The following is an 8841-nucleotide window of genomic DNA, read 5'->3' on the forward strand; positions in this document are numbered from 1 at the left end:
CCCAAAGCTTACGTGTTGAAATACGTATCTGATATGATGCTCATATCACTAAAACAGAGAACGTTTAATTGGTCACCTAATGTTCCTATATTCGTTTCGAAAAGCATGTGCGCCACCCACTGGTCCCGCTAGTTCCACTTTCCTGATTCTTCTCTTGATGCTTAGGGTTTTCCCCTTTTATCTACTCTACTATGATCTTCGTAGGTGCTTTCTGTCGTACTAGCATTACTCCACCCTTCAAGCTAAACAATACAACACTTAGAATTCGAAAGCTTAGTTGTTCAAATATGATTGTGAGATGATACTGATATTAGTTAACCGACACATTTAATTGGTTAGCTAAAGGTCCCACTTGAGTTTTCAAATGCATGTCGCGACATATAGAGAGACATCATAATTGCATTTCTTTATCACTTGTTGACCGTACTTTCTTGTCCATACCAAATCTTAATTGTTATTTCAAAGCAAACATTGGTTGCTAACTACCCTTTGCACAGTTTGCAGCTTTAGATCTGCCATCCCACTGCCACGGTCAACACTGTACTCATCATGCTAATGGTTTCCCCATTTTATGATGACCACAATCAGCCTACGTGGTTCGTGTCGTAATAGCACTGGTCCACCCATCGAGCTAAACAAGCTTAGTTTTACAAATTCATATATGATATTATTGCTGATATTAGTAAAACTAAGAGATGTTCAATTGGTTAGCTAAATGTTCCTACTTTAGTTTCGAAATGCATGTGAGCCACATATGGAGAAAAGGAAGAATAGTATTTCTCTGTGCACTCTGGTTCATCATGGGTGGCCAACCGACATTGTATTGAAAGACTTGTAATATCTTCAATTTGCTTGCTCTTCTAATCTTCTTTAAGATGATCCTCTTATCTTGCGTTCGACTGGTCAGGTCGAGTTGTTCTCCCTTAGTATATTTTGAATCTGTCAGGTCAGGTCGACTTATTCTTCTTTACTATATGTTGAAGCTTTCATTTGCGAAGTGTCATCACTTCTGGAGCTCTCATATTTTGAGTACTAGGCCACATTATATTAATGCACACACCAAATTATAGCATGCATGGCATCTCTTAAAATAATTGCAGAGATAGCACAAAGGGGTTTACAGGGAGGCAGTATTGGATTAGAATCACTTCTTCATTACAAAGAAAATCTCACTTGTTTTTATGTTTTCATGCATGTCAGATATTGAACATTATCAAAATGAATATGAGAATGGGCACACGAGTGGAATATGGCGGAACAATCCACTGGCTAACAAACTTGGCATGGTGGAGGATGGCCTATCTTATTCACCCATCAAGGTGCTTGCTCTAACTTTGCAAAGTTGTATTGGTCGCACATATTTTGCATCTGACCTGTTACATTACTTCTACTTTGTTACACCATCTGCTTAGTTTAAGCATCATATATGAGTATATGTCGTACCTATCCATTTTCTGTACCTATTCCATGTGTCGTCACACTATGTTTTTCCAGTCAAATGTTGTTCTTTCGTAATAGATGTCCAAAAGGAAGAGGGTGAGTGCAGATCCTCAAGGAGTACAAACTAGGTATTTGGAAAAGGTAGTGATACCTATTAAATCAGATAGATCAGCATCCACAGAAAACATAGGCCCAACTGTACCACACTTTACCCCTACTCTAGTGGCTAAACTCCTATTAGAACTGCTGAGAGCTCAACGTCAGGTACTGTCTATGATATCAATTCAAAATTTGAACTCCTAAATTTCTGCATGTGCCTTACCTTCTCTCTTGTATGAAAACTAAATTCAGATGAATCTCCTTGCTCAAAGGATCATACGATCTCACAACAATACTGGGCTCTGCATTGCTCTTGTCAGTACCTCTCTCCCTTTTGCCTTGTAACGCTGTACTTAATTAATTGCTATTTGATTATGTATCATCAGTCTGCACCTGAGCTTCATTATCCTCTATTTCTTCAAATATTATTTGATCTATATTAACTCTTTGCAAAATGTAGAATAATGGCAACGCTTATAAATAATTTTCTTTGGGGAATTTATTGAATTATCCTCCCATCAACATGGAGAAGGGCTTTGTCCAGCCTATGTTAACATGTAACGTAAGTTCATCCTTCTCAAGCCTTCAAACTTTGTTCTAGTATAGATTTGGATAGGCATCATTTCCTCCACTGCTGTTTGCTTTGCCGTTTACATCTGATTGGATGTGTGCAACAACTACCAGTTTGAAATTGTAGTTGTAAAAACGTTTTCCTTATGTAGAACAGATCCATTTATTTGCTTATATAATTGTGAAACCTGTTACGTGTCTCCTTGTTTCTCTTTCAGAGTCGTATCTCTTACGCCAGGCAGAACTTTAGGGAAGATAGTGAGCCAAACCATCTTGAGGACAGCGAGATGACCCCAAGGTCCTGCCTTGATGAAGACAGTGAGTTGAAGCTACTCACCAGCAGGTGTGAGACAACCTTTGTGCAGTCGCTACCTCATTCAGTTCGACTTCTTCAGTCTCAACTTAAAGCAGAAAGGCTTGCTTCAGCTCACCTCCGACTTGAAGTCAAAGATAAAATGAAGATGTCAGAGGATAGCCGTGCACACCATCATGCCTTACATCTACTGTTGATGCATCTATCGTTGACACAACTAAGGTCTACTCAGCTTCTTCGACTGTTTGGGGGGGGGGGGGGCGACCTGGCCAGGCCTAGTGCCTTCTAAAGTGCTCTCAGTTTTGTATATTCTTTTGTCGACACGTTTATTAGCACTGGTGGTGAATTTTGATGCCCAGTGGATGTAATATCTGTGATAGCCGTGATAGCCTAGCGTAAGTTGCTTGCTTATTTATTTCCTTGTTGTCTTATTTATTTGTTTGCTTGTAGTCATTGCAGTTCTTTTTCCGTGGTTTGCTAGTGGCTGCAATAACCTATTTTTTAAACTAGGCCACAATAACCATGGGCTAATATTTACTGTAGTAACACTGGGCCTCCTACGGGCCGTAGAAACAGTGGGCCTTCTACGGGCCGTAGAAACAATAGGCCTTCTACTGGCCGTAGAAACAATGGGCCTTCTACGGGCCGTAGAAACAATGGGCCTTCTACGGGCTATATCATCAATGGGCCTTATAAGGGCAGTATGATCGATTGGCCAAACATGGGCCAATAACAGACCGCATTAGGGCCGTAAATGGGCTAGAGTTGGAATCGTCCGTTCATGGGCCGACATAACGGGCCATCGTTAATAGGCCGTATTTGATGACACTATGGAATCGTCCCAACGTATTAACGGACCACAAACGGGCCGACTGTAACCATGAGCTGAATTTGGCCCACAGGCAAAAAATGACAGTAACGGGCCGTAAGTAAATGAATGCTGGAAATGAGCCCAAGAATAAATGGGCTTTGAGAAGGCTGAAAGATAATATGGGCTGGAAACGGCCCAACGGAATAACGGGCCGTTAATGGGTATAAAGTGATACACTGTTCATTACGGGCCAGTTTCACCACGGGCCGTTAATGGGTGTAAAGTGATACACTGTTCATTACGGGCCAGTTTCACCACGGGCCGTTAATGGGTGTAAAGTGATACACTATTCATTATGGGCCAGTTTCACCACAGGTCATTGATGGGTGTAAAGTGATACACTGTTCATTACGGGCCAGTTTCACCATAGGTCGTTAATGGGCCAAGAGTTACAAAGGGCATCATATGGGCCGAAAGACGTCATGGGCCATACATGGGCCAGAAGTGAAAACGGGCTGGAATCATATTGGATGGCCCAAATGATGCTACTGGGCCTAATTCGGATAGGGAGTAACGGTCCTTGGTTTAGCGGGCTGTAAATGGGCTATTTGCGAATAGGCCATTAACTAGCTTTCCATGGGCCGGCCCGCAACCTTTTGACGAAGTCAAACGGGCCGGCCTTTTCACTGGAATGGGCCTCTGTTGGGCCATGCCACGTGTCGACGTATCATAGGCGCCTTCTGTCCAATGAGTGGATGACATCTATCCCAACGATGAGCCGACACGTATTTCCTCCAGCCAATGATGATTTTACACGTGGAAAATCCCCATTGGTCGGGGTTGTTAATGGGTTATCGGATCCAAAACCTGACTCGATAGCTTAACGGTGTTCCGTTACGGTGGATGCCACGTGTCGGTCACCCTTGACAAAAGCACTTCTGTGACGCGTGATTTATCGTCATGGAAGTGGACACTTCCGTGATGATAATTTTGGTAATGTCATGGAACAGTTCTACGATAGCACATGTATGACTATCTTGATTCTGTCATAAAATCGTCATGGATGTACATGCATGACAAAAAACGCGACCTATTGTAACAAACACGTATCATCACAGAAGTGTATTTTTTTTGTAGTGACAGGTCCTCCTGCGCTGGGAGCTCTTCCGCCATTAGGGCATCGAGGTGCGGTCGCTTCTGCTCTATGGTAAACACGGCATGAACCGGCTTGGGCGGTGCCGCCGGCTCCTGGTCAGAAGCCACATCCATCGTCTCTCGCAAGCCAGCATGTCTGGCTACTGGATGCCTGGACCACTGCCACGCATGAGTCTGACCGCCCTAGCTCAGCCAGACCGCCTCCCTCGCCCGCGCGTGCTTTCCACCCGAAACGGTCAGCGCCGCCAACACCGCTTCCAGGTGCAGGCGATTGCTCCACGTACAAACGACACAAGTGTCATCTGTCCGTCCATCTGCCTCCCACATTAATGATACACAGTTGCCGAGGCGGCTACTCCGGCGCCACCCGTCCGTCCCTCTGTAGCCCACAATTGCTATATATACTGCTGTGCGGGCCATAGCCGCAGTCATCCGCCTTTGTTCCCTTTCTCCTGTCCACACCACTACTGCCCACCATGGCTTCCTAGCGCTCCAGCTCTCTTCGGGATGGGCAGAGGATGGACCAGAAGGAGATGACAGCCATTGCTGCCGACTGGCTGGCCGGCAGGCAGCCGGAGGATGACGACATCCCAATGGAGAACGTGGTACTAGACGATCCACCGCCAACCCCCTCCTCTGTGCCATCCTCGCCGATGCATTGCACCATGACCATCGGCGAGGACCGTGCCCAATACATGGACACGGTGAGGCAGAAGTGTGAGGAGCACTTCTGGGAGGCACAGGTCGCCTCCGCCTACAACCACCATCTCCTTGAGGAGCACCTGCAGGCGGAGGAACAGATCGTCGTGGAGCGGGTGGAGCAGGAGGTGCTACATGAGTCATACCGCTCCGCCCGCAAGAGCCGCCTCGCGCACTAGCGGTACTGCATGCGGGTGGCGGAGGTTGCGGCCACCTACAAAGAGGACGATGAAGAGGGCGAGACGCTATTTGGCAGGACCGACGACGAGGCGGAGGACTATGCCGGCTCCGCCGAGGCCCCGCCCCGCCGGCACCAAGGCGGAGGACTTCGCGGGCTTCGGTGAGGCCCTACTCCGCTAGGGCCTCGTCCCGCCAACAACGAGGCATAGGACATCGCTGGCTCCGCCGAGGCCCCGCCCCACCGGCACCGAGGCGGAGGACTTCGCCGGCTTCAGCAAGGCCCTACTCCACCAAGGCCCTGCCCCGCCAACAACGAGGCAGAGGACATCACCGGTTCCGCTAAAGCCCCGCCCTGCCGGCAATGAGGGGTAGGATTTCCCCCGCTCCACTGAGGCGCCGCCCCGCCGGCAAAGGGACAGAGGACATCGCCTGCTCCATTGAGGCCCTGCCCCGCTGCCAACGAGGTCGTACCTCATAGAAAACGAGGAAGAGTAGAACATGGTAGGTCGCCGCCTCTCGGGTCCAAGTAAGGCCACCGCTGCTACCCTCCAGTTGAGGCCAAGCTGGGCGGGTTGATCATTAACGACCGATTAGCTTCTTGGTGGCATTTGCTGGAAAATAAGCTTGCGTTCGGCTCAGCCGTGCGGACACGGGAAATGGGCGCTGGAGATCATAGATTAGGTTAATTAATTATACCTCCAGCGTACCCCTTTTTAGTTAAAGAATGTATGAAATGTAATGAAATCCGGCATGTTTATATGAAATCCGGTCGTGTATGAATGAATTTAGTTCGATTAGTTTGAATTCTTGTATCACTGGCATGGGATGAACATGCAAAACAATACGTACTAGCAGTATTCCTTGGGTGATCACCTTGTTTGCAGCAGTTTCAAACGTACTCCCTCTGGCCCTTCTTTGTCGGAGTAAATGACCACGGGTAGCCTCATCTGCTCCCCATGGCATTTCCAGACATCAGAGCCGGCTTTGCCCCTCAAACATCCAAGATGAAGAGTCACCTTGTCGTGGCCGGTTGGTCCAAGCGGCTGGCTGCAAGAAGGCGACAAGGCCAGAGAGTGGCCCCAAGGTTGGCCGACTCCTAGCAGGCGGCCACTAGAGTGGTTGACTCCTAGCAGACGGCCCACCCTTGTGCCCTTAAATTTTGCACCCACATAACAGCGACGAGACGGGGCGTGGCTACAGTGTGGCGTGCCACCCTCGAATCCCGGATGTAACATCCCAATTTTCAATTTGGATGTTATACATAGATCATCATATGCATATCATATTTATTTCTGCATTTTGGTTGAGATCCTAGAAATCTTAAGCAACTCAAGGACCCACGGATAGAGTTGGAGGTTTCACACAAATTCATATTTGAATTTATTTCAAATTTGAAGAAAAGGATCAATTTGGTTTTATTATTTTTCTCTCCAATCATTTTCAATATTAAAAGTAAGTGAGAGAAGATAATATGACTTCTTCAAACTAATAGAAATGTTAGAGAAAGAATTTAAGATCAAATTATGGTTTTTCTTGTATTTTATTGCTATTTTATTTGAATTAGAAAAATATGCATTTTTTTCAAAATTGCATTTTTTGGCCAGAAAAATGTTCACCTTGTTCTAAATATTTTATTTAGATGGTCAAAATTGTTTTTGGCAATTTTCGAACTTTTTTATATTTAATTAGGATTTTTTCTGTTCGGGTGAAAATATATATTTTTTAAAAAAAATGTTTCGCGGACCGCACTGGGACAGCGGCCCAGCCAGCCCACAGCGTCGCCGCCTCCCCGCGCCAAGTCGCGCCCGAGCCGCACTCCTGCCGGTGTCTCGCCGGAAGCCGCTGGAGCCGCCGCCGTTTTTTTCGATTTAGGTATAAAAACCACCCGGTTTTTTATAAACCCTATATCTATTTTTTTGCATAGATCGGTTCGCTTTTCGCCGGTTTATTTATTTAGTGGACGTTCGTTTGTCCATTCATTTTAATGAACGTTGTTCGCCGGTTAGGTTTAGACAGTGAACGTTCGTTCGTTAGCCTTTTCGTTTTATTTTACTTTCGCCAGGGTTTTATGTGCGATTATTTTTTATCGCGATTCAGCCTCTGATCTTTAAACTAGTATAACTTTTTACTCGTATCTTGAGTTTCGTTGCTCTGTTTGAGTTGAATCTTTTTGCAAATCGTAGCTAATCACATGTACCTACTGTTAAGATATAATTCACATGTTAATATTGCTATTAGGTTTTGACTCTTGTTAGTTTAAGCCGTTGCTTGTTTCGTGTTTGATTTGGATCTTTTATCGAGTTTTCTCGTGTTTCATTTGAGTGATTGCTTATGTGTGATATTGTTTGTCTATGCTAGATTATCCGGAGTGCAAAGCTTGCTACTACGAATCTCTAGAGTTTGCAGATCGTCAGTAAGGCAAGTTACACTTTGATCATACTCTTTATTACCCAGTTTTTACTATGCATTAGTTCTGCCCCACACATATTTGAATTGGTAGGATTTGGAAGGTGTGGTTTGGTTGTAGTACTTGAGGTAGGAACCTAATACCTTTTGATCACCCCGGGAATATACATTATGCTTATTATTGCTTAGCCATGCTCGTAGACGGGGATTGGATCGAGATTCACACATGGAAGTTTGAGAGTTGTTTTAATTAAGGTTTACATTAAGGTGGCAACTTAATACACATCTGGGTGGATTGAGGCACCTGGGGAATCCAGTGTTGTCTATTTTTTTTTTGAAAATCCTGGGTTTACTGTATGATTATCCTATGGACTGCCACCGAGGCTCAAAGGAATAATAAGATTGTTCATGCTAGAAACTTCCGTGTGTAGCCACATGCCATTATGAGCTCTGGCATAGTTGAGTAAGTCGTGTGACCTCTTACAGGGTAGACTATCAGATGTAGAGGATGTAGGTGGTACTATGTATCCATCGTAAGGTGCTAACGCTTCTAAAAGACTGTGCCTCGGTCATCTGTTTCTCAAACATCATGTAGTGCGAGAAATTCAACGGAGGAGATCGAGTCTTGTGGCGAAAAGTGTGCAAACCTCTGCAGAGTGTATAAACTAATCATGATTAGCCGTGTCCCCGGTTATGGACATCTTGAGTATCTGGTACTTGAATCTATTGATGTGATCTCAACATGTTACTATAATTAATTATGATGTTGGGTTAATGATGATATTTTTAATTGGGATTTGAGTTGGGGTTACCTTCTCAAATAATGGGCAACATGGGAGTAGTTAAATAAATTCATTCCTTTGTTGTAGGGAAAAACTAGCTTTATGCAAAACTATGAGACTTGCAGCCTCCACCAGCCAAATATAGCATGTAGATATACTACTTGCATCATCATTACTTTACAGTGTAACTATGCTAGCATATTCCATGTGCTGACCCGTTTCGGGCTGCAACATTTTATATTGCAGACTACTTAGACGACGAATAATGTGCGATAGGTCGTTGTTTTGCACTCAGTTATGCCGTTGGAGTTGATGGACTCCTTTACCGTCGAAGCCTTCCGCTATTATCTATTTTAGATGGCCTTCAGCCATGGTTTATTTATGTA

Source organism: Triticum aestivum, chromosome 1B (genome assembly GCF_018294505.1).
Source record: "Triticum aestivum cultivar Chinese Spring chromosome 1B, IWGSC CS RefSeq v2.1, whole genome shotgun sequence".
Classification (NCBI taxonomy): Eukaryota; Viridiplantae; Streptophyta; class Magnoliopsida; order Poales; family Poaceae; genus Triticum; species Triticum aestivum.